We start from the raw sequence: 27,053 nt of genomic DNA, 5'->3' as shown, positions 1-27,053 counted from the left end.
AGGGACTTGACATGACTTGAATTTTTGCATCCACCGAGGTTGGGATCTCAGAGCTAAATTGATCTTTCTCAGAACCTTCTTCCTGCCTGCCCCAGGGAACAATCTTATCATTGTTTCAGGTTCTCTCTATATTCCATGCAAAAGTGTACTAATAGTTGCTAATAAAAGCCATAGAAATATCATCAAATCTGTTCCACTTCACAGGCTAACTATTCACAATTAAAAAGTACCTGAGAGTTTTCTTTAGTATCCACTTCATTTCTGATTAGAGACTTCACCTTTTTCTTATTTTCCTTCTCACCCTTATGCTCAGTGGCATTATGTGGTTTCCTGGCTACTCAATAGTTTTTCACTGTGGTTTTTATTTAACTTCAGCATCTGGACTCTGAAACTTAGAATCATAGACATTTAAATTTGGGACTCCACTGGGTAATCTAATCAATCCGTGCTTCAACAATGACCTCCTTCTTCTTGAAGGATTTCTGCTTGAAGACCTATGCAACAAGAAATCAACTCTATCTTAAGGAAATCGACTATTTTTTAAGAACTTTAGTTTTTAGGAAGCCGATCCTTATTTAATCATAATCTGAATTTTCACAACTTCTACCCAGTGTTCAAAATCTTACTTGCAGAGCTAAGAAAAGTAAATCTAGCCTAAAAAATAATACCTGATAATCTTTCAAATGATGAAAATAATCACCATATATATCCTCTAGATTAAGTCTTTTATCTAGGTTAAATTTCCACAATTCATCCAAACAATTATGACATGACATTACTTTCAGCCTTCTTATCATCTTGAGTTTTACTTGATTTGCTACAGTTTCTCTTCCTAAAATGTGGTTTCCATAGTTGAATTCAGGATCCAGATATATTCTTGATACAGAAATTATTCTCAAAAAGATTTGTAGGAAAGCAGGTATATAGGTCTCTCAATTTATTCTCTGATGAGTATGTGTATATGTATGTCTGTATGTGTATTCATGTGCACAGATGCATTGCTAGTACTATATGGGACATTTCCCATTCTTTTAGAATCTCGCCAGAATGGATTACCTCAGGACTATTACTTCTTTTCTTCTGGACACAGTTTTTTTGACCATCATTTCACATTACTGACTCACATTAAAATGCTGTCCAACAAAATCCCTAGGTCTTTTAAACTAATACTGCTACCTAAACATACTTCTCTATCTTTTGTTTCTGTGGATGACTTTTTGAATGTATGTGGGATTTTACATTTATCTCTCTTAAATTTCATCTTATTATATTTGGCCCATTGTCCTAGCTTGTATATATCTTTTTGGATATTGTTTCTATTGTCTGACATGTTAGTAAAACATCCCAACTTCTTGTCATCCACAGATTTTATAAACATACCATCTGTATCTTTACTCAAGTCATTGATAAAAAAACAAACAAAACAGGACAGTTTTCTGGAGTACTCCATTTAAGCTTTCTCTCTCTCAAGGATGAGATAGATCCATTAATGACTCTTTTTAGGTCCCACCATTCAACTAATTCTGTTCTTATGGAAATATTTTCTAGTCTAGTCCACATGCTTTCTCCTAAGCATCCTCCTTTCATTTAACTTAGCTTTATCTCTTGGCTCTGTTTCTGCTTAGAATCTTGAGCTCAGTGCTCTACACTTACTGGGTAATTATTAAATACTTCAGAGTTGGTTTCTAGTAGTTTGAAATATTAAAATGTTATTGATGTCAATAGATTGAAAAAGGTTTATTGTGTCACCATTCTTGGGAAGTATATTGCATTTTAACTTTGGAAACATGGTACCCAAGTCATAATATGAATTATTCTAATGGTGGAAATTTCAGATATTGTAGCAGAGGATTGAGGAAGAAATGACTGGTTTTATGCACCATCTAGGAAGACTTGTGCTATATCCAGTAGACCTCTAGTTCATCTTTTTACTAGAGGCAAAGCACTTTTACTCTTTTCCTACTTTCTTTAAAAAGTTATCAAGATCAGATGAAATAAAATATGTGGAATCAGATCAGAATTAGAAAGTGAGATATAAATATAGTTGTTGCTACCATCTTGAATTATCTGAGGCTCTCCAGCAAAGATGTCTTTGTGTTACTTCTAGGATCCAGGGAATTCTATTCTTATATTAGCTGGATTAGAAAACTGGTCCCTACCAAACATCTTAACTGAGAATAACCAAATCAGGACTATAAACACATAAAAGCAAACTTTTCTGAACATTTGAGTGTTGGTGGAATAATGCCCAGTGAAAAGGAAGGATCAACATTACACATTCCATTCTTGAGATGCTAATGGATCTCTGGTTCAGGACTTAACAGCTTGTAGATGTAGATGCCAGAAGGGAAAAAAAAGACCCAGGAACATGACCAGGAAATTCAATTATTCAGACAGGGATTAAAAAAGAAAAAGAACAACTTTTATATTCAACTTTTCTGCTGATTCCCATAGAAAGAGAGCAGTAGCAGCAACAATAACCTCCATTTGCAAGTTAATAAATAACCCAAGCCCCTGACTAGAGTTTGCACATTTGGAGACAGTCTCAGTTTTGGAGAAAGCTGCTACTTGTTCAACCTTTGTTAAACTGATGGAACAATCTGTTCCCATTATGGTGCCCTGCCACCTCTGTGAAACAGAGAGTTAGATTGCAAGCTGTCCAATTGTGAAACCACCAAAAGTCAAGCTGCCCTGACTTTTGGAGTTTAGCTCTGGAATTGTTAACTTCAACATCAGTGGGGAAGTGTGGCATGCAGGAGGAGCCCTGTTTTGTTCCCTCACGAACAGGGAAGGACTGTTATTTGGAAATGCTATCATTCCATATTTTCTTAAAATATCTGAGTGCTCCATGGAACACAGAAACAGTGTGGCCAGTGAACCAGACAATGACTGAAAATGATACCACGGTCCTCTTTCATGTGAACCCATAGGGATTTTCACATTGCAAATCAAAGGTGGGCTTATCCTACCTAGGACTTAAATAGCTTATCAAGGAGTTGAAATAGGTTACCACAAGCAAGAGAATTTAATATACAGTTCTATCTAGTTGAAAATATTTTCATGGAATCATAATGTCTCATAGTTGGATTTCAGAATCTATCTTGTCCAACTTGTACTTGAGTAATAGCTTTTCCTATAATATGGTTGACAAGTCGTCATCTAGATTTTTTTCTTGAAGACCTCTAATGAAGGTTTACCCACTTATCCATCAGGGAGGTCCATTCTACTTTGGAATAGCTCTAATTGGTAGGTTTTAAAAAATCAATCAGAAACCTCACTAAAATAACTGTCCATTATCTATAGAGTGTCATTTGGGACTAAGCAGACCATTATAACCCTCCTTTCATGTGTCAGACCTTAAAATACCTGAAGATGGTTATTATGTCCTCCCTAAGTGTTATCTTACTCAGCCTAAGTGGTCCTCCAACTGATCATGTGGAGTAAAGATGGTGACATCCTTGTTGCTATGCTTTTGCTTTTTTCTAGCTTATCCGTATTCTTCTTAAAATCTACCTCCCAGAACTGAACACAGACTTGGGCTGACCTGGTCACAATAGAATGGGACTGTTACCTTCTTATTATTGGATACTACACTTTTCTTAATGTAAGTTAAAATCACATTAGCTTTAATGACTGCCATATTACTTTGCTGACTCATGTTGAGCTTGCAGCCTTAAAACCTCAGATAAACTATTATTTTCTAGCCATGCTTTTCCCATTTTATACTTACAAAACTGATTTTTTTTGGTGAACTCAAGTATAAGACTTTATATTTCATTAAGACTTCATCATATGTCTTCTTATTAGATTTGGCCCAATGTTATAATGTCTTTTTTGGGTCCTGTCATCCAGTGCATTAACTACCTCTTCTAGATTGGTATCATCTGCAAATTTCATGAGCATGCCATATATACCTTTATACAAGTCATTAATGGCAATGATAAATAGCAGAATTAAGCATGAGACTGGCTAACTCTGCTAGAGATTTTCTATGATGACATTAAACCAATAATTAATATTTGTTGGATTTAGCCATTCAACCAATCCAAATGATAAAGTTCACATTTCTCTATCTTTCCTACTACATTGTTATTCTTCATTTGAGTGCTATGATATTTATCTTCAAAAAGTATAAAGAATTTATCTTCATCATCCTCCCCTACAAACTTTTATAGTTCTTCAGATACCCAAGTTTGAACACCTGCATAATTCCTATTATTAAAATTCTTATTATCATTAATGATATTCCTTGAAAATTCTATGAAAAACAAATTCTCTTAATTAACTTTCTTTTCTTCTGCAACCTAGATCTTAAGGAGATTTAGATTCCAACTTCTAGTTACATTCCTAAGATAAAATTCATAGAAAATTTTAAGGTTTGCAAAGCACTTTACATAAATTCATTCATTCAAATTTACAATAACCCTTTGAAGTAGATATTACATTTTCTCTAGTCCACATTTTACCAATAAGGAAATTAAGGGCCAGAGAGATTTAGCAACTATTCACATTCTCTTAGCTAGTACTCCAAAATCCAGGTCTTTCTGACTCCAAATCCAAAGTGTTATCTGCTAAAACATGAAAGACAGCTGGGTGACACAATGGATAGTATACTCATCTTGGAGTCAGCAAGATTCATCTTCTTGAGTTCAAATCTGGTCTTAGAGATTGACTAGTAATGATCCTGGGCAAGTCACTTAATTCTGTTTGTCTCAGTTTCCTCATCTGGAGAGCAAAATGGCAAACTACATCAGACTCTTTGCCAAGAAAACACCAAATGAGGTGATGAAGAGTCAGATGCGATTGAAAAATATCTGAACAAATAATGACATACTGTGCTTCTTCTGTTTAAATGATGTTGATTGCCAGTGTGGTAGAATATATATTAATCCCTACTGTTTAAATTTGCTGAGACTAGTGGATAGTTTGAATCTGGAGTTTTGAGCCACAATAGGGGATAATGCTGAAATAAATCTTGTGGCTTTAAGAATAGAGGGTCATCATATTCAACATATATAGGACTGCTTGCCATCTAGGGGAGGGGGTGGAGGGAGTGAGGGGAAAAATCGGAACAGAAGTGAATGCAAGGGATAATGTTGTAAAAAATTATCCTGGCCTGGGTTCTGTCAATAAAAAGTTAATATAATAAAAAAAAGAATAGAGGGTCATCAGGCTATCTAAAGAGGTAGAACTGGCCCTAGTTAGAAAAAAATGGATACAGTCAAAACTTTCAGGTCAGTGAGCATTGAGATCAGGCCCATTACTCTCTGGTGCACTTCCAGATTGTGAAAGGTAGAGGAAAAAACCAGATTATGTAAGATGGGGGAAAAACATAATATAAGAGAAAGGATGAGATTAAAAAGATAATCTCAAAATCAACTAAAAAGATAAAAAGATAAGGGTAAAGTAAAAAATAAAGTATGTAGCTCAAGTTCTCTTTGCTCTCTTTGCATTGATTATTTAACTTATTTTTCTCTACTGGTATTTTCTGTTTAGTATGTGGGAGAGTGGAAAGAATGTTGGCTTTGGAAGATAAAGTCTGGACTTTGAATCTTGACTTACTACCTATGAGGCCATGGATTGGACATGCTTCCTTGGGTCTCATTTTCTGTCTGCAAAATGAGGAGGCTGGACATGCATTCCCTTCTATCTCTAGATCCCAAATCCTGTGATTATTCCCCTTTTGGTCTGTTTCTAGTGCCCTCAGCTTTCTTTTATTCATAGATTGAGACTTGGAAGGGTATCAGAGACTATTTTATGCAACTTTTTCATTTCACAGATGAGAAAACTGAAATCCAAATTCCAATAGATTTGTGATGGAGACTGAAAATGGATCAAAGCTTAGTATTTTCACTTTTTTTGTTATTGCTTGTGTGTTTTTTTCCCTTTCTCATTTTTTCCCTTTTGATCTGAGTTTTCTTGTGCAGCATGAAACATGTGGAAATATGTTTAGAAGAATTGCACATATTAACCTATGTTGGATTATTTGCTGTCCAGGGGAAGGGGAAAGAGAGGAAGGAGGGAGAAAAATTTGGAACACAAGGTTTTGCAAGGGTGGATGTTGAAAACTATCTTTACATATATTTTGAAAAATAAGAAGTTGTTATTAAAAAAAAAAGAAATTGAAGCCCAGTAAGTATGGATGATTTGCCCATTCTCTACTTTATTATTATTCTGGCCATTTCTTTCTTTCTTCTCTATTGTATATACCCATTATATCTCTGGGTATGGGTACAGGTTGGGGGGCTGCGGAGTACACTAATACAAGCTATGCTTCTGTCTTTACTTTCACTGAAATTTCACTACTGTCTTCATACTAGATAAACTCATTTTGTCAGCCTAGGGTAGAGGCAAACAGGAATAAGAACAGTTATTTTCCAAACTCTTTCTCTAGGATAACTACTTAAGTCAAATCCCCAAATATTCCAAAGGAAAGCATTTCTAATAAAGGAAAAGGAAAGTTTTTTATTGTTGTTGTTTTTAAAATTTGTGAGTATACTTTAAGCTCTTGAAATGATGTTCTCTGACTTCTTAGTAAGCTGTTTGGGTTTGGTCTGGCTCCATGCTTTGAACATCTCCTAGCAGTTTAGAAAGAAATGCATGGTATTTATGCAGCCTTGTTCCTAAGGGGACAGCTGGTGGAAGCTTTGGCAGCTTCAGTGGAGAGGGCCTGGATGAACACAGGGACAAAAATAACCAACTTGTTTGGAGAATGAATGTTTCTAGAACACGACTGGAAATGTGGTGGACTCTTGTTTTATTGTTGGCAGGTCCAACAGCCCAGAGATCAAGTGCATACAAATAGATCTTTAAGAGACTGTGGATTCCAAGGATCTTTGCTATTTTTATTAAATGCTTTCATGGTAGAATAGAGAGCTCACTAAAGCCCTGGATCAAACCCTGATCTCCAGGGTTTATTTGCTGTGAGCATTTGGACAAGTCCCTTTACTTCTATGAGTTAGTTCTTCCACTTGAAAGAGGAGAAGTTGAATTAGATGGTTTCTAAGGTCCCTTTAAGCTCCAAGTTCTAGGATTTTGATATATAATGTCGTATTTAACTGGCTTTGTAGTGCTTTGAGATTTGATGCCATCAGCACAATGTTACATGTAAAGTGAATTATCTGGAGGATCTCATCATCCATTCGGTATTCCTCTTCCATTGGGACTTTTCACTTGGCAACCATGATAGTGTCAAATGCTTATATCTCTGTTTCATGCCATATTTGATATTGATAATCAGAGGAATTATAGAGCAAAATTATTGGACTGTCTTTTAAAAAAATATTATTCTTCTGGTGAGGGCATCTAGGTGACATAGAGGATAGAGAACTAGACCTGGAGCCAGGAAGACTTATTTTTCTGAGTTCATCTGGCTTTAGACATTTCCTATCTGTGTGATTCTGAAAAAGTTCCTCAACTTCTGTCTTCTCATCTGTAAAATGGGGATAATATCATCTCTTTCTCTTACCTAGGGCTGTTATGATAAAATGGAATATGAGTTGGAAAGTTTCTTACAAACCTCAGAGGCTATATAAATATTTTAATACTATTGTTGGTAATAAAAATTATAATAATATTAGCTATTATTGTTGCATGTCTTACATGGGAAATGGAGACATTATTGGTGGTCAGCCTTCTTTTACTGTCTTTTCCCACTGAAGTTATTTTGAATTTGTTTTATAGATTATATATATTTAATATTTATATATTTGTTTTATATATGCATATATGTATATATTACAATATAGAAAAAATCCAAAATAACTTCAGTGGAGGGAAATAGCAAAAGAAGTACATATATATGTATGTATTAATGTAAACATATGTGCACATATATATTATATATATTTAATACATAAATTTGCACACCTGTTATTTCTGTCTAGTTTAATAGGAAATCTTTCAAGGCAGGGACTATTTTGTTTTTGTATCTATTTTGTCTTTGTGTCCCAGATGCTTACTTCAGTGCTTGATACACAGGCATTAAAGTATTTAGACTGATTATAAGGGCATAATTCATTTGTCATTTTGTTTTCCTTGCCAATGGTCATTTCACTACTATTCTAGATCAATTAAAAAATAGTCAGTCATCAGCATTTAATGAATACCTACTGTGTGTAAAGTGTATCCATAACTTATCCCCTCCTTCTCTTATTTTTCCTGTGCCATTTCAAAATGCAAATTGATCTGTAAAAGGAAGCTATTTAATCAGAGTAGCTAAATTGAAGGGGAGAGATAAAATCTGTGATATTAGCTTTTTCTCAAGTCACTCCATCTTTAGAGTTTCTGAGCAAGAAAAAATAGGAATGTGTCAATACCAAGGCAAAGGCGTTTTATCATCTCTACTGATGATTCTGTGTTCAGTAACCAGAGACTTCAGGTGGCAGTCAGAGCTTGTTGAAGCTGCTGTAGATTGATGGAGGAAGATGGGATGTTGTAGTGAAAGCCACTGCATCATAGAAAAACAAGAGCTCAAAAACCTATAACAGTTAAAATTTTGCACGCTACCCAACTCACAACAAACTTATAAGGAATTTAAGTATGATAGTCTCCATTTTGTATATGAGGCTACTCAGATTCAGAGAAGCGAAGGGCATGAGATTACGTGACTGGTAGGTGGAAGATTCATTATCAGAACCTAGGTTTTCTGGCGCCTTTTGGAAATCTTTTCCTGTTATTTTGTACACTACCTCTGATGGAAGGATGTGGATCTCTAACATGAAAGTATATGCTCAATATCCAGAATCAAGAGAGAAGTTAGCACAGCCAGTGTGCTAAGATTCATATATTTTTTAAAGCCATAGTGTTTTGTATGAGATACTAGAAATATTAAAAAGGACTATTCTCAACTTTTCTTAAGAAATATGAAATTAAGCTGGAAAATCAAAAGATCAGTATTTATATGGAAAGATTCTGATGTCAGAATAAAAGATGTCAGGAAGCTTGTTAAATTAAAAATTAAAGCAATGATAACTTAATAGATTTGTGCAGGGCAAAAAATTCAATTCAATTTAATTGGACAAACATTTATTAAATGCTTACTGTGTAAGAGATTGGGCTAAGCTCTCACATTATAAATACCAAATGAATCAGTTCTTGCCTCTCGGATTTTATGGTCTTTTACATATAAAGCATGGCCAGGGGCAATAATTCCTGAGCCTGGAGAAAAAGGACCTAGGCTATAATTTCAACTGACATTTTCTACCTATGTGGCCATATACAAGTAACTAAACCCAGGTGTATTCTGGTAAATGTTCAACAATCAAATCTCAAGGAAAAAATGTATGTGTGACAAACTTTTAAGTTTGATCTTTATCATTAACATTTTATCCATCAATTTCTTAAGTCTAGACAATCAACAAAATAATAAATCAATCCCTAATTTGTAACTTGCTAAATTCTGAGATATTAATGCTTATACTGAAAAATTAACAATTGATTCTCTAGTATTATGTAAATTGTCCTCAGCATATGTACCCATGGTAACCTTTTCTGGACTTGAGTTGACTCCTCTATAAAATGATCAGATTGAACCTAATGATTTCCAAGATCTTGTCCAACTCTCTATCTATGATGCTATGACTTAATTATCAAATTTTCTGATCTATGTTTCTTATGGACTCTGCTTATGTATAGAGACAAAAGGATTGATCAGAATTTTTGTTTTCTCAACATGTCTTTTAAAAATAATTATTCCTCATAAATCTAGAAATTCTATCCTTTTCTGTCTGGTTCCTGAAAGGTAGGCTTTTATGTGGGAGCAGACTTTCCACATTCTCCAAGCTGCTTCTCTTGGCTTAAGAATAATGGGAGTCAATTCAAGCAGATCTTCAAAATTCCTTTGTAGAGACAAAAATGTTGGCAATTTTGTATTGCAGAAGCTATGAATGCTTGGTATAAATGTGAGGGGGGCAGGTAATAATTAGAAGTTGGATTATAAGATCTCAATTCATCCATAATACTAAATGATCTTAATAAAATGACAAACAATTTTTCATACTGAGACAATTGAAGTATCTGAAAGCAAAAAACTTGCTTTTGAATACTGACTCTGATATCATCTGTGTGACCCTGGACAAGTTTTCTAGTGTGAAGAAACTGTGAGTTTCACTTTTTTCTCCATAAAAATGAAGAGGCTAAATTGAATTGAATTGGATTTTAGCTCTTCTTAATTTTTGATCCGATGATCTAAAAGGGAAAAGTATGAGCTATTGCTAATGTGTATATGGTATGTAATGTCAACACAAATGAAGTGTAACATTAGTTACTGCTGCCCCCTAATAGTATTGCTAAATTTGGGTCATTTTTGTTGGATTAAATAAACTTAGAGGACCTGGCTTGAGTTGACCAGTTGTTCTTTTCTGAAGGAATTTTATTTCTTTTTTAAACTTCTGTGTTGAGACCTTAGGTTTCTTTTTTCTAACTGTATGGGAAGTAGCCAGATTTCCTCATTTGTAAAATGAAGGATGAAATATCTTCCAAGGCCTTTTTTAGCTTTAAATGGATGACCATGAAATTTTAATGTATCATAGAAACATGGATAAAATTCCTTTATCTTCAAAAGAATTTGCTTTAGGTAATCATATAGAATTTTCATGTGTTTATTTAATAAGATTCTTCTGGATATGTGGAAAAATACAACATTTTACTAGGGTGATCTATTTCTCAGTGTTTTTGTTAAAAACAACAAGAACTTGGGGCAGCTAGTTGGTGTAGTGGATAGAGCACTGGCCCTGAAGTCAGGAAGATCTGAGTTCAAATGTGCCTCAGACCTTTAACACTTCCTGGCTGTGTGACCCTGGGCAAGTCACTTAACCCCAATTGCCTCAGCAAAAACCAAACCAAAGAAAACTCAAATCAGCTCCATTTTCTGCTCCTCCCTTGTAGCAAGAAAAATAATTGAGCAAAAACAACTTAATGTAGTGACCTCACCTGTTAATGCATACAACCTTATGCCTTAATAGTCCCTCACCTCTTTACCATGAAGCTCCCTTCAGGTTTGTTTCATTTTATTTTCTCTGGGATCTTCACTGTGTTTCTAGTTACTAAGAATTTGGCTTCCTTTTGGTGATCTTTTCATTTACACAGTTGTCATCATTTTGCATATCACTCTTTTGTTTTTGCTCAATTATGCTATATCAATTCACATAACTCTTTTCATGTTTCCATTTATTACTGCAAAATAATATTCCCATATATGTTGTATTTGTATATGTGTAGGTGTGTTTACCCACACTCCACACCTCCCCATCCCATATTTTTGATGGTAGTCATCAATCAATGAACACGTATTTTGTTTCCAGTTCTTTGCTACCCCAAAGAGTTCACTATATAGTATAGAAACTTCACTTCTATATTGAGTTGGTAGTCCAAATTCTTCTTTCATCCCCCCAGAATTTCCTCTGAGTTTGGGGGGTCTAGGTTATCTTTCAATAGGCTATCTCCCCTTTGGCTATGTCCCTCCTTCTCTCACCATCTTTTAAAATTTTCCACATAAATGAAACTTAACGTAGTGATCTCTGGTACCTCCTTGCTGGTGATAGCAGAGGTGGAAATCCAGGCAGATGTACAGAACAAGTCTGCATGCCTTCCTGTGAACCCCCTTGCCCTCATTCACAATCCCTTCGTGATGCTGTTATATGGAGGAATCCTTTCTGTCAAAATGGGAGGAGTAATAGAAAAGGAAGAGAAGCAGCATTGATTTGCTGTATACTAGACACTCTGCCAAATGCTTTTCCACAAATATCTCATTTCTCCTCACAACCATCCTGGGAGGCAGGTGTTATTATCTGTCTCATTTTACAGTTGAGAAAATGGAGGCAAACAAGTGAAATGCCTTGGTTGCCCGTTGGACCAGAATTACACAGCTAATGAGTTATTCCTTTTGACTCTAAGCCTGGCACTTTATCCACCATATCACTAGCTGCCTATAATAACTAAAGAATGGGAGCCAGTTGGGGAAGGACTCCTTGTTCTATCATTGTTTCCTTTCATCTGCTCTGGATAGATGGCCATCTCATCTGGATGCTTCCCATTGGGGAAGTCAAGGATGGATTCTGTCCCTCTGGAGATCAGATTATGTGTCCTTGGCTCCTTGATGACCAGGACCTACAGGCATCCTGGTCTGTTTTTCCCTTTCCTCATGCCCAACTTTTTAAAAATTAAATTATAAGCTCCTTATGACATTGAATCACAACCTTGCTCTTAAGTATTTTACTTTACTTTACTTTACTGCCCTTTACAGGCCAGCTTACTTATTCTAAGGAAGCTTCAGTCTGAAAGCCATTGACAAAGACCGACATATAAATAAAATAAAACGAGAATAACCAGCCTATAGAGGTATGAATATATGACTGTGTCAATCCTGGCACTGCCAATTAACCACCTGAGTCAACTTGTATAGATAGGAAGTGTTGGGAGGGGAATATGAAGCCAGTTAAAATAAAAATGCTACTTTGATGTGTTTTAGGCTCAGGGGTCTGGGGGGGATCCAGCATACTCTACTTTTCATCTCTTCTTTGATCTTTCTCTCTGACTTTGAACTGAACCACAGTCAGCTCAGTTGAAAAGGGGTCGACTCAGGGCCACTGTGGAAACAACTATAGAAAAACAGCTGAGAGCAGAAAAGTTGAATTCTGTAGAATATTTTTTGTTCCTATGAAATGAGTTCTTTTGAGGGCCCGGGGATTCCTGGGGTCTTTCTTATTATTTGTAGGAGTAAAGCATAGGAATTAGAGCTTATGGCGTCCTTGGAGATCATTTTGTTCAATACCCTAATTTTATAGATGAGTGAATTGAGGCCCAGGGAAGTAAAGGATTTATTCAGAGTCATACAGATTGTAAGTAGCAGAGCTGAGTTGTGAACTTATTTTCTCTAACCCCCAATTCCAATTAATTGATATTTGAGTTTCCACAATAATGAAAATAATAAATCTTTTGACCTATTGAAGAAGAGGCTCAAGAAGTTGTGAGCACGGCTTTTCTTAGTTATCCCACCCTATTCAACTTCCTCTTTCACATATTAAAAGACAGGAGCCCCGACACTGCCTCAAGGTGAATACAGAAGTCAGACACGGACAGCATACTGTTCTTGGAATCAGGAAGGCCAGAATTTGAGTCCTGCCTTCAACATTAGTTAGTTTTGATTTTAGGCAAACTATTGAACTTCTATCTACTACAGTTTTTTGAACTGTAAAATGGGAATAATAATAATAATAATAATAATAATACCTTCAAAGGTTGTTGTAAGGCTCAAATAAGATTATTTGTAAAAAACATATTCTGAAATATGGCAGGCACTTAATAGATGCTTATTTCCCTCCTCTAGCTGGGAAGTGCCTGATGATTTGGGGCAATGGAGAAAACGCTGGGTCTGGAATCAGGGACAATCATTTTTCTTCTCCTTTTTTTTTTTTTTTTTTTTTTTTTTTTTAAGGGAGAATCATTTTTGTGAGTTCTACTCTGGCCTCACACACAGTCTTTAGCTGTATGATGCTATTTGCCTCAGTTTCCTTATCTATAAAATGAGATGGAGAAGAGAATGGACAGACTTCAGTATCTTTGTCAAGAAAATCCCCAAATGGGGTCTTGGAGAGTTGACATGACTGAAAACAATTGAGTACCCACCTCACAGGGTTGTTCTGAGGCTCAAATTTGAAAATGAGGGCAAGGCAGCTCTTTACATACATCCCATCTCTGTATAAATGTCAGTTTTTATGGTAACTAAATAATTAATATATTTATTTAGAATTTCAATCTTCTCCAGTCTTTTGAGGGTGGTACACATAGAGCAATGGAAAAGGGAAGACCTATGAGCCAGGACTGTTGGTGAGTTCCAGACAAGGTCATAGAAACCACGTTTCTTTTTTTTTTTTTCTCTAGTAGTTGTATCATTATCAGGTCTCCCATGATAGATCTCTGTGTACTGAATATGCAGCTAACTTACCTTGGTGAGTCTGATTTATTAACATTGCAGCTGACAAGGTTACCCATTTGTTAGCGCTGATTTTATATTTGAATAGCTTGGTGCATATAAATTTGAAGTATTGCTCAAAGTTAGTTCAGCTGTTTCATATTTCACAGAGAAATCTGCCCAGAGGAACTTCTGCTTTTGATATTTCTATTGTGATAACTGTCCACTTTTTAAATACAGATGTGCAGGGCTATAATGAGGATGCTCTGATTTGTATTGTAGAGCTTTTCCATTTGTGATTAGAATTGGACTTACTTGAAGTTGCAGAAGAATCCCCATGTTTTCTTAATTCTAGATTGAATCAGGAAGTGATCTGTGGAATTCAATCTGAGATCTTCTAAAGTTGGAGAAGGGGGTGGAATTAAGGGGAGAATCATAGTTCTAGAGGTAGAAGAACATTCAGAGCCATCTAAATTATTATGAAAGTCTAAAGTATTTTGAAACTAAGACCCGTGGTGGACAAATGGCTTGTTCAAAGTCACTAGCAGTTGTCCAGAGTGAGATTTAAACTCAGGTTCCTTGATTACAAGGCCAGGGATCTTTCTACCAAGAATATGGAGAACCATGAATTTAGATCTGGAAGAGATCTTAATCCTACCTCCCTTCTTTTTACAGATGAAGGAACTGAGACCCGGAGAAGGAGAAGGGACTTCATGGTTATTTGGGAAGTAGAGATAACAAATGGCCCCCTGAAATTGGTTGATGGTTAATCAAATGTCCCTTCATTTATGTTTGTCTGCAAACTAATTTATGAAACAGATGCAAGCATTCTCTGGGACTTAGATTATTATAATTAACAATCTTATATTCACTTGTGAGATGATCAAAAAGATGACTAAATGAGTTAAGGAGACCAGAAGAGAGATTTAATTAATGAAATCAGGTTTCAAAGAACCAGAAGAGACAATCAATTCTAAAAGTATAAGCCAGAATCCCTTGCCTGTTCACAGTTCCACAATTCTTTCTTGATATTCAAATGAAGATGCTTTATATTAGCAGGAAGCTTTCAGGTTAATATTCCTTGTCTTGATGATGCAGGCCCAGAGGGAGCGGCTGGAGCAGCACAAGGCCTGAATCATAAAGAGGTCACAATCTCTGCATTATATAATTAGCAGCAAGGCCTGAGTCTCTTAGTCACCCAGAAGCTGACCTCATTCAGCTTGACCTAAGGCTTGTAAGTCTCATTCAGTTTCTGCTCACTGCATTTAGTTTTATATTTTCCAACAAGTATGAATTTGTTCCTCCATTAGGACCTTAATCTCTTGTCACCTCATTATGTAGTGATGGTCCTGGGTTCTTAAAAACTGTGCCCAGGGAGCACAAATTTTGGAAGGGCCTGTGATCTTGTGAATAGACTCTGTCTGGGGTTTGGGGACCTACTCGTTAGCAGGGCGGTCCACGACATGTTTTTGGCCATAGAAACTCATTAAGAGGGCTCTTGTGAGTGGAGAATAAAAGTGAGGGAGAGAGAGAGAGAGGTTGTAATCATGTTCAAGGTGGGGAAAATCCACATGAAGGAAATCTGAGAGTTTTGAATTGACAGAGCTAGTATTAGACTGGAATTGATAGGGCCAAAACTGATATGGGCAGTCTTTAGTAAAGTTTTACTTTTTGATTTATTTGGCAGTGATTTAGTAATTTAATGTGATTTGTCATTTTCTGTTAGAGAAGTTTGTTTCATCCAAAAATACTATGATTTTAACTCTCATGTTGTCTGGAAAACTATACTTTGGTATTGACTTATCTTTACAATCTTGCCAGACCAGGAGCAGAGTTTTTAATTCTATTTTTCTCTTCAATAGGATGCTCTGGTCTTCATATAGAAATAAAGATTAGTAAAGTTTTTGTACATTTGAATAAAAGTGCTCCTATTTCTTCATTAGGATTTTGTGACAATGGCCTTGAGCTGTAGCCGACAAGTCAGTGCCACACCAAGATTCTCATTCTAGAGTGCTTCATGTTATCTTCGGTAGACTGTAACCATAGAGATAACTACAACTAGAAAACCATTTAAATTCATTATTTCTTTGTTAATTTGTTTAGAGTTTACATCCTATTTATTTCCAAAAGAATTTGAGGGATCTTAAAAAAATTAAAGTTAAGGTAAAATAGGATAGTTGAGAATTAAAATGGAACAGAGGTCATCCAGGAATAGTGGAACAAAATCGGATCATTGACTTAGAGCTGGAAGAACTCTCACAGGCCGTATAATCCAATCTCTTCATTTTACAGATAAGGATACTGAAGTCTGGAGAAATTTCATGACTGAGCTAAGATCATACAGGTAGTAAGAATCAGAATTATGATTTAAATCAAATCCACTGGTTCCAAATTCACTCAGTTAACAAACATTTTAAAGGAACTTAAGTGCCAGACACAGTGCTAAGCACTGAGGATGAAAAGTAACCACCCCTTTTCTCCCCAAAACTTCCCCAAACCCTTAAAAACCCCAAACCTAACAACAAGAAAAAACAACTTCTGCCTTCAAGAAGCTTATCAAATCCAGGTTGCTTTCTCCTCAACTACTCTGTTTTATATGTTATCAAAATAGTAATTTTAAGTGAAATAGCATGTTATTAGGTGGGAGAGTGGTTCTAGATGTGAAAAGCTTATGAGACTTTATGTGAAAAGACTTTGGGCTCTACTGAAAAGAAGTAAGGAAAGCTGAATCGATTAAGCAACATGCTTCACAGTGTGAGAATTTTTGAAGTTGGAGAAGAGAAGGGGGAGAGAAATAACAGCAGAATCTAGAAAGTAAAGGGAGGAGATAGGAGGGAGTTAGTGAGGGACCACTGGGGTCTAGTTGAGAAAAACTCACCTGATAATCTATAAGATCTGAAGAAGTAGAGTATGCTTTAGATACGCAAACAAGACAGTCAGTGGGAACAGAATGGGTGGATTGAAAATTCTGACAATAGGGAGAGAATGAGAGTATTGAAAGTTCTGATATGGGTTGATTAAAGTTCCTATTCCACATCTTAATGAGATGACTAATAGGCTAATGTTGGAATCTTTACAAACTGTTAAGCCATTGGAGTTGATAGAGACAATAATTATCTAATTTGGCATGGTTCAATGATTGATTTGATCTTAGAAAGAGAGATTTTGGGCCAGAACTTGAAACAAGGTACTAAGTACAACTGATGGAACCGATGCTTGTGTTCACACCTTTAGAGAGCTCATAAGTATCTAAGTACTCAATGGAGTTCACACGTTTGGGAGATTTCAGGGATTAGTATGAGATATCTGAATTCACACCTCCCTTAGGGCCAGAGAGCACTCTGGGAGATAACCCAGAATCCCTCTCTCTCCAGAAAGTGGAGTTAACCTTTGGGAGATCATATATATACAGGAATCTCTTAGAGCTGGAGAGTTTCTTGGGAGCATTCCCAAGAGTTGGAGAGGAGCACTCTGCAAGAAAGCCTACAAGCCCTATCTTCAAGGAAAGAGAGATTCATTGTATCTTCTATCTTGGTGCTGGCTGGAGGCAGAAGGACAAACCTTTGGATTTGGAGACATTCGGAAGGAGGATCTTAGAACCAAGCGGAGAGATAGGCCTCTGGGCTAACCGGATTATATTGAAGGACATAATAATTTATGTGAAAAGACTTTGGGCTCTACTGAAAAGAAGTAAGGAAAGCTGAATCGATTAAGCAACATGCTTCACAGTGTGAGAATTTTTGAAGTTGGAGAAGAGAAGGGGGAGAGAAATAACAGCAGAATCTAGAAAGTAAAGGGAGGAGATAGGAGGGAGTTAGTGAGGGACCACTGGGGTCTAGTTGAGAAAAACTCACCTGATAATCTATAAGATCTGAAGAAGTAGAGTATGCTTTAGATACGCAAACAAGACAGTCAGTGGGAACAGAATGGGTGGATTGAAAATTCTGACAATAGGGAGAGAATGAGAGTATTGAAAGTTCTGATATGGGTTGATTAAAGTTCCTATTCCACATCTTAATGAGATGACTAATAGGCTAATGTTGGAATCTTTACAAACTGTTAAGCCATTGGAGTTGATAGAGACAATAATTATCTAATTTGGCATGGTTCAATGATTGATTTGATCTTAGAAAGAGAGATTTTGGGCCAGAACTTGAAACAAGGTACTAAGTACAACTGATGGAACCGATGCTTGTGTTCACACCTTTAGAGAGCTCATAAGTATCTAAGTACTCAATGGAGTTCACACGTTTGGGAGATTTCAGGGATTAGTATGAGATATCTGAATTCACACCTCCCTTAGGGCCAGAGAGCACTCTGGGAGATAACCCAGAATCCCTCTCTCTCCAGAAAGTGGAGTTAACCTTTGGGAGATCATATATATACAGGAATCTCTTAGAGCTGGAGAGTTTCTTGGGAGCATTCCCAAGAGTTGGAGAGGAGCACTCTGCAAGAAAGCCTACAAGCCCTATCTTCAAGGAAAGAGAGATTCATTGTATCTTCTATCTTGGTGCTGGCTGGAGGCAGAAGGACAAACCTTTGGATTTGGAGACATTCGGAAGGAGGATCTTAGAACCAAGCGGAGAGATAGGCCTCTGGGCTAACCGGATTATATTGAAGGACATAATAAAAGATCTGAACTCTTTTATCACCTGGCTGTGTTTTGGAAAAAGAACATCACATTTAGAGGAGCACTCTGAAAGGAATTTCTCCGGAACATTGACTGGGGTCGGAGAGGAGCACTCTGGGAGGAAGCCTACAAGCCCTATCTTCGAGGCAAAAGATTCATTGCATCTTCCAACTTGGTGCTGGCTGGAGGCTGAAGAAAGCAGAGGAAGAAGCCAAGGACAAAGCTGCAAAATCTCTTGGAACCAAGCAGAGAGATAGGCCTCTGAGCTAACCGGGCTATATTGAAGGACACAATAAAAGATCTGAACTCTTTTATCACCTGGCTGTGTTTTGGAAAAAGAACACCACAGGCTAATTACTATTCCTGGGCACTTTGATCCCCAAATTTCCTGATAATTCAGGAAAAAATAGAAAAAAAATGGATTATATAGATTTCATGATTTGACAAAGGGAAAAAAATATCAATTTAGCTGTAGAGAAAAATGTTTTTCTTGGCCTTGTGCCAAATTTAGTCTATTTAAAGGCCTTTGTGTCATGAGAAACTTTAGGTAACTTAGAGGAAAATGAGTGACTGAATTAGTAGTCTCACCAAAGACCCAAACACTCTACCTTGAGTAGAGTGTGGTCTTGATTCTCCATAAAGGTCCAAGAAAACGATAATATTCTGTGGGGCATTTTTGTAGCAATCTGAGATATCATGGTCTAAGCTGTTGTTTTTAGGAGCTACAACTTTTTAGAGGTAGAGAACTGGAGAATCTACAAGATTATAGTTATTTAGATTGAAACTGTCAAATTTTAGCATTCTCAAGTGGCAGGAATCTCGTTGATCAGGGACCCGAGAAGAGTTACTTTTCTCATGTTAACTCATATTAGAGTAGCTAACCCACCCTTTTTTCTAACCTTTATCTCAATTACTTTGATTTGTGGTTGGATGAAAAAAATGACTTGATATGTATTTTGGACAACCTAATTCCAACCTAACTTCTTGATCCTATTACATTATTGTTCTTTCCCCCACCTCCAACTCTTGTGCACACTTTGGCCCTTTGTGGCTCAGTCAAACAAGCCTTTTTACTATTCCTTATACATTTCATATGCTTTTGTACAGGCCCTCCCCTAGGCCTATTTTCACTATCTTACCTCTACCTTTTAGAATTCCTAATTTTTTTTAAAGCTCAGATACTATTCCTACAAAAGACTTTTCTGATTTTACCAAAACCTCTTCCCCAAGGTTAGTGCCTTCCTTTTCTCTAAATCGCTTTTTAATCATCTTGTATATATTTAGAAATATGCTATTTCTCCTGGGCAAGAGCTGACTTATTTTTCAGTTTGTCTTCATAGTTTAAGAGGAAGTTTGTGTAGTGGATAATGAACTGACCCGGTTGTTAGAAAGGATTATGGTTCAAGACCTATCTTGATTTATACTGACTATGTGACTCTAGGCACTTGATATCTCTGTCCCAGTCAACAATGACTGAAAGTTGCAGAGCAGATACTATTCTGCATTGGTTGGGGGAGTTTCTTCATTTCCTATGCTGGTGAAATCGCAGATCCTGTCTTATCCCATCCTGCCTCCCATTATCAAGCACAGTGCCTATCCCATTAAAAAATGCTTGTTGAATGATGAGATAATTCATTTTTAACAGTAAGCCTCTTGTTAAAGATTACATTAAAGCTAGATGGGAAAATTGTAAGATAACAATAATAAAAGATTAGCTTATTTGCATGCTTTCCTTGTCATACCATTTTCCAAGGATAGTATATTTAAGTCATTATATATAAGTTTGAACAAGAATATCTTTAGGATCAGAAAGTATACATTTATTATTTGCTTTTTAGGTCTCACATGATTTAACAATGACTATATTACTAAAAGTGCTAGAATCGTTGGTCTAGCTCATCAGGGCTACAAGGGAACGTAGGAGTCCAGTTTTCGGTTGTTGAGGAATTAGTGATTCTAGTCTCTTTCATCTGAGGGAAAGAATTAAAAGAGGAACTAGTCAGAAGCTCTGGTTGATTATATAGTAAATGGCTTAGAAAATAAGAAAAAGGCAGTAGATTTGGGGATCAATCTAAGAAGGGTGCTCTACTGGGAAATCTAGGGTGGGACATGTTAGACAACAAAGACTTCAAATTAGGTATCAGTAAATGGAGTAAGTATGAGTTTGGCCACTTTCAATTTTGAGATTATCATTAAGCAAGAAGAGGTTGTTTGTTAAGGTTTTGAGTTCTGTATTTCTGGTCACTTTGTTCTAAAATTTCTTAAGTAATACAGTCTCTGGTTAATTCTCAGAAAGATAAAGGATATATGACTCTATGTCTTTGAGAAATAAAAAAATCCCCTTAACTAGAGGGACACCCTAGCATTTTCAAGTTGTACTGTTTCCTACTCTTATGGGATCCATGAAAGGACTCTGAGATTTTAAATGGGCCATGGTTCATTTATTCATGCATTCAATATGTATTTATTAAATGACTGCTATGATCCAGGCTTTTACGAGGCTTGATTATTAATTTATTCCTCATTCTGGTGTGGAAGTGACCACAGGTTCCCGAAAGCTTTGCCAGCAAAGTACAAGCTGACACAAATTCTGTAGTGCCAGGATGGAAAGGTTTTGAGAATTCCTCTAGCAGCAGAAAGTATCTGTTATTGGAGGACCAGCCTAGCCAAGTATGAAGAAGGGGCTTAGCACTATAAGGTTGGTTACTAGGTGATGAAAACTAGAAGAAGGAGAGGAAGAAAGGAAAAGGCATCATCTAGCCTTTTTATTTGGTGTTTAAGCTACTCCCCAGACTCCTCCCTACCTTGAACTTTCCAAATGCAAATTCATCTTTTTTAGATATGTCAGCCTCATGATTCAGCAGCAAGATCTGATATATCAATAGATCTCTCTGTATAGCTCTATAAATAGATACAGATAGATGATATAAATGCATACATATGTATATATATATATATATATATAAATGTGTCTGTATATATATAGGTATGCATTTGTATTAACATGCAAACAGGTACCTGCATATATAAATATATATATATATATATATACACAGATTTTTATATATACATACACACACACATATATATGTATATATGTATACATACATGTATGCACTAACTGATGGATTAACTCAATGGGCTACCTTCCAAACTCCATATATCATAGTCTTAGTAGAAGACTTGCTTTATCCATTTGTTTTTCTTGAACCTATCTGTAAAATATAGCAATGAAAATATTTGAAATATCTACTTCCTGGAATTATTATATAGAAGGTACTTTGCAAATATTAAAAATGTTGGAAATATGAATATCTTTTGGGAGGTTAGTGGTCCAGATCGGAGATTTCACCAGCATAGAGAACTATTGGTTTGGACATTTCCATCTACCAATGAGATCCATTAGGTCTTCTGTAACATGGAATCTGTCTGATTTCACTGAAAAATTAAGCAATTTTTTAATGGTCACACAGGATGTTCCAGAGGCAAGACTTGAACACAGATTGTTTGAACCTTCAGGTTAGTCTTCCATACACTACATCATGTTGTCTCTATTGTAGGAATAACTACTAAATAAATTATTCATTATTCACTAATGATTAGATGAAAATTCTTGAGGGTAGTGGAGCTATATGATACTATGAGAAAAAATTTGGCAAATTGATTTTGAATTTCTTGGAGAATGGTATGCTAGAATTCTTCAGAAAGTAAAACTTTATTTCAGACTGAATTAAAGGATGAGTTTTCCAAGTGACTAGCCCTTCATGGAAGAGATTCTTTAGTTGGTCATTGTCTTTTATACCTTCACAAATTTTGAGTTAGAAGAACCTTAGAGACTTTGTAGTTCAACTCTTCATTTTGAGAATGAGAAAACAATTCACAAAACATTAAGAATTTGTCCAAGATCACACAGGATCTTGGCAGTCAGGATCTAAATTCTGTCTCCAAATCCACTATGAATTTCATTGCATCAACACTAAAAATCCAAATCATCCAGAGCTGATGGCCCAGCTCCTGCTTGCTTAAAAATTTTTTTTTCACCAAATTACTGTTAAAACTACAATAATAACAAAAATATTCTAAGTTTCTAAGGCTATCTATATATAGGTTACACAGAGAGATATAAGGCCATCCTATAAAGTAATATTTCCCTTAGGATGTCTTCTATTCTTTACTTTCAGCATTGCTTGAAATGTTACCAATTATATATTCATCTGAGTCAATTAGCATTTCCTTTTAAAATGAAAATATCCCCATGGCTAAGGGATATTTAAAGGAGTCTAGCTGTCATTTATACCCTGATGTTTAGTTTAATAACAAAGCTTTTCTTCTGACCTGTCCATGAGACCTGAGCTACAGATATTGGGATTTTCTTGGGAGTCAGAAAGGAAGAGGTAATTTTATAAAAATGATTCATTTAGTAGAGGGTATTATTTTTTCTCAGTAAAATAATTTTTTGGTAATATAATTAGCATAGGTTTGAATATAATGGGTATTTCTAGATTAATGTGTGTTGGACTGTTAGAGAGAAAATATGACTCAAATTCTGCCTTTGATACTTGGAAACCTACTTGCAAGCATTGTAATGCTGTTAGAATTTTAAGTCATGATTGCCAAATAGCATTTAGCACTATTGAGGCTTAGCAAGAAAATACTAAATAAAAGTTTTTGAAATCTCTTTGCTTAAGAGGGAAGAATACAGATGTAAAGAAGTTCGAGTTTCTTTGTATTAGTGTCCTGGAGTGCACCAATATTCACAAAACAACTATTGGATACTAAGATTGTTCTGATGCTGCTATATATGGATGGCAATATGCTGACCATCTCCACCCCTAAAATAGTCACTCCTCTCTAGGTCGGCTTTAGTTTTTAATGATAGCTACTGTGAAAGACTAAGTTATAGAGCAGTTGAGATAGATCTTGGCCAGTGAAAATAATGTTCTCTTGGATGAAACCATAAATCATTGAAACATTGCAATATCCATAGAGGAGAAACAAAACAAAACTTCACATATCTGCTGGAAAACTGTGTACAAGCTCTGTGTAGATTTTTTTTAATATTCTGGGAAAAGAGATATGCTTTTATATGTTGACACAAGAATCTAGGTTGTAATTTGTCTAGCATTCTGCTAATGAGAAGTGTTGTCTATCTTTAACCAATTATCAGAAAGGAAGAAAGAAGCTTGGAATAAGTTGAGAACCCTATGAGACTTTTGATAGGAGGGAAAAGATTATCAGAAAACTGGAATTGTCTAATCACTTTTACATATTGGCTGGGCAACCCTGGACAAATCAAATTATTGAACTCAGCATCTGAAGCAACATTTTAAGGCTATAAGTCACAGTACCAGTAGTAGATCAGTCTAAGTAGAAAGAGCTTCCCCTTCTCCTTTTTTGGCATTTAAGAAAATTTTATTTAAAAAAAAAATAATCCTATCAGGAAAGAACAATACCAATGGGTGACAGTCAAAGAATTTTACTGTTGGTAGGGGTATGAAACATCTTCTTGTCAAATCCTTCCTTCCTCCCTCCCTTCTTCCCTCCTTTCCTTCCTTCCTTCTTCCTTCCTTCTTCCTTCTTCATAACTCTATCATGAAATAGTAATCCATACCCTACACCAAACAAGCCTTCTCTTCTAATAAATAAATGTGGCCAAACAAAACAAATAATGGCTACATCTGAAAATGTTTTTCATTCTGTGTCTCTTAAGTAGGAAGTCAGTGCTTCAGCAACAGCTTTCTGAGGACATCATTGGTCACTGTACTCAATCAGAATTCTGAAATATTTCAAAATTACTTTCCTTTCCATTGTTATGATCATTATATAAATTGTTCCCCATGTCCTGCTTTTCTCATCTGTATTAGTCCATAAAACTCTTCCCAGGTTTCTTTGATATTTGTTTTAGTAATTTCTTATAGCAAAATAATATTGCAGCAATATACTACAATTTGTCCAGCCATTCTATAACCCATGGTTACCTACTTACTTTGTTGTGTTGTTTTTTTTTTTTTTTTTTGCTTTGATAAAATATTTGGCTAAAATATATTTGTATGCATGAATCCTTTTTCTGTCTCTGACCTCTTTGAATTATAAATGCCTATTTATAGGTCAGAGGGGATGTACAATTTCATCACTTTTTGAGTAAAACTCCGAAGTGTTTTTTAAAATTGTTGGATCAATTTACATCTCTATGAAGAGAGCATCAATGTCTCTGTCCTCACGATTTCCATTTTCATCTCTTTCCAGTAATTGGGAATTATAATCTTTCCCAATCTGATGGCATTTATTACTGATTTAGAGCATTCTTTCACATTTTTGTTCCCAATGATTGCATTTATTACTGACTTAGAGCATTCTTTCACATTTTTGTTCCCAATGATTGAATTTATTACTGACTTAGAGCATTCTTTCACATTTTTGTTCCCAATGATCGAATTTATTACTGACTTAGAGCATTCTTTCACATTTTTGTCTATAATTTGCACTTTTTAAATTTGAAAATTGCCTTTTCATATCTTCTGACCACTTTTCTATTGGAGAATAATCTTTTCATTTTTCTAGAGGAAGAAATTGAGGTACAGGGAAGGGAACTTACTTTTGTATTGACACATAGCCAGGTCTTTTGCTCCCAGATCAATGTTTTATTCAGTTGTCCTCACTGGGTAATGTTATTTATCCTTCATTTTCAAAGCAGACTATTGACATCTTGGGGTATTGTCTTGATTTTTGAGTGAATTGGACTTAAGTGAGGCAGAATTGCACAAAATTGTCAGCCTTACTCCTCTTCCAGTCATCAAAGACCAAGACAAGCCATTGACAAGACAAAAGTAAAGATGACTGGGGATAACCAAGTTGCAGTGGATGACTTTGCCAGCTTTGATGCTTGACCAAACTCTTAAGTGTTCCACATCACCATCTTCCATCATTTTTATGGTTCTTGGAACAAATTGTTCCCATTCTGCCAGCCTTCTAGTCCACCTACGTGTGTGAGGCCTGGTGGTTACCCTCATCCTTGTTTAGCCTGTCTACTGAGATGTTTATTGGTGTGTGGCCCCTGTGCATGCTTCTTGGAGCTGCAGATAAGAGTCAGATTCAAAGAAAGACACAAAGATGATGAGTAGCCCTGAAAGGGGCTTGGCAAGCCCTTGTACCAGAGGTGCTAGCCCAGATATGGTTAAAGGAGAGGTCCTACAAAGGAAGCTTTGGGAAGGATAAAGTGGGGGAAAGGAGGGCTACCTCTGAGAGCATTCCCAAGAAATGAGGGACAACTACACTCATAGATCCAGTGCTATGTGACTCAGATACCATCTGCCCACCCCACTCATTTCACAAGTGGGGAAATAGAAATAATTTCTTTCTTCCTTCCATTTTGGGAAGAATAGAGTCACGGGTAACTATGACCAGAAAGATTTAGGACTCTATCTGAAACCAAACGTGTTTGCGTCAGAAACTCTTAATTAGTCAACAAGCATTTATTAAATGCTATGTACCAGAGATTGTTAAGTTCTAGGAATACAAAGAAAAAAACACAGGTTTTTGAATAGCCAATTGATGATAGACACATGACAACTCAAAATCTTTATATTAATTTACAACAGAAGGTAAGTTATTTTTTTAATGTGAGCTGTATAAACTAGTAAGTAGATGTAACACTCTCTTAACACTTCCTAATTAGGCTGTAATTCCAACAAGAGATTGTTGCTGACTTCATAAACAATTAATATGAAGCTTAAGTTAAATGCCCAATGTCACTGGTGCCCAGCCCAGGAAATAAGCACCTGGATAACATCATGGGAAAAAATAGTGCTGGAAACCCCTTAACACCTTCCTTAATATTTATTTGTGAGAGTGATACAGGGAAAGGAGCAGGGAAAGGGCTCTGGAGAAATTCTGAAATTTATTTGTGTGACATTGGGCTTCTCTTAAGATGAGAATATTGAACTAGATGACCTCTGAGGTCCCTCTTACATATATATCTGTCATTCTATGAATTTGGGTGGTTTGCTTCTAAAATTTGTTTTCACTGGCGTTTGTTTCATGCTACATGAACTTCTCCTAACTTTTTGTATAGACTGTTTACCTTTTTAATCCTTTGGAATAGAAGGACATAGTTAATTAGTCAATAAACATTATGTAAAGGTCTATTTATATTCCAGGAGCTATTGATTGTTGGAGATACTAAAAATAGGTAAAAGAGTGTTCCTTGCCCTCATGGAGTTTATAATGTAATAGAGCAGACAACATACAAATAAATGTATACCAAGTAAGCTATATATAGGATTTCTTATGTAAATAGGAAATAATTAACTGAGGAGGATACTGGGATTAAGAGGGCTTTAGAAAGACTTTCTGTTGAAGGTAGAATTCTAGTTGTAATTTAAAGGAAGCCAGGAGCCAGTAGGCAGAGTGAAGGATGGAGAGCCAGAGAGAATGAATGGAGTTGCTGATAAATAGGATATCTTTGTTAGTGAAACAAGCAGGAGGCTACTGGATTGAAGAATATGTATTGGG

The 27,053-nt window shown here is 35.9% G+C and overlaps 1 protein-coding gene and 1 long non-coding RNA gene across 5 annotated transcripts in view; one reads left to right on the top strand and one right to left on the bottom strand.

The window, feature by feature from the left end:
* The window catches only part of LOC116419751, a 56,798-nt gene extending 38,925 nt beyond the window's left edge, over positions 1-17,873 (bottom strand). Inside the window, exon 1 of one of the 2 annotated variants that reach the window (XR_004230041.1) lies at positions 17,767-17,873. This is a non-coding gene — a long non-coding RNA (uncharacterized LOC116419751). Of the gene's footprint in view, positions 1-16,790; positions 16,897-17,766 lie in introns of those variants that run through there. The other variant, XR_004230040.1, reaches the window with a different exon arrangement.
* Positions 15,105-27,053, top strand: part of IQCM (IQ motif containing M) — a 494,659-nt gene continuing 482,710 nt past the window's right edge. For 2 of the 3 annotated variants that reach the window (XM_031941659.1, XM_031941661.1), the window contains exon 1: positions 15,105-15,146. The gene's annotated coding sequence lies outside the window, so the exon portion shown is untranslated. Of the gene's footprint in view, positions 15,147-16,204; positions 16,257-27,053 lie in introns of all 3 variants that reach the window. The other variant, XM_031941660.1, reaches the window with a different exon arrangement.

The sequence above is a fragment of the Sarcophilus harrisii genome, chromosome 6 (assembly GCF_902635505.1).
Source record: "Sarcophilus harrisii chromosome 6, mSarHar1.11, whole genome shotgun sequence".
Taxonomy (NCBI): domain Eukaryota; kingdom Metazoa; phylum Chordata; class Mammalia; order Dasyuromorphia; family Dasyuridae; genus Sarcophilus; species Sarcophilus harrisii.
The sequence above is the reverse complement of the archived record's forward strand: the minus strand, read 5'-3'. Positions and strand labels throughout refer to the sequence as shown.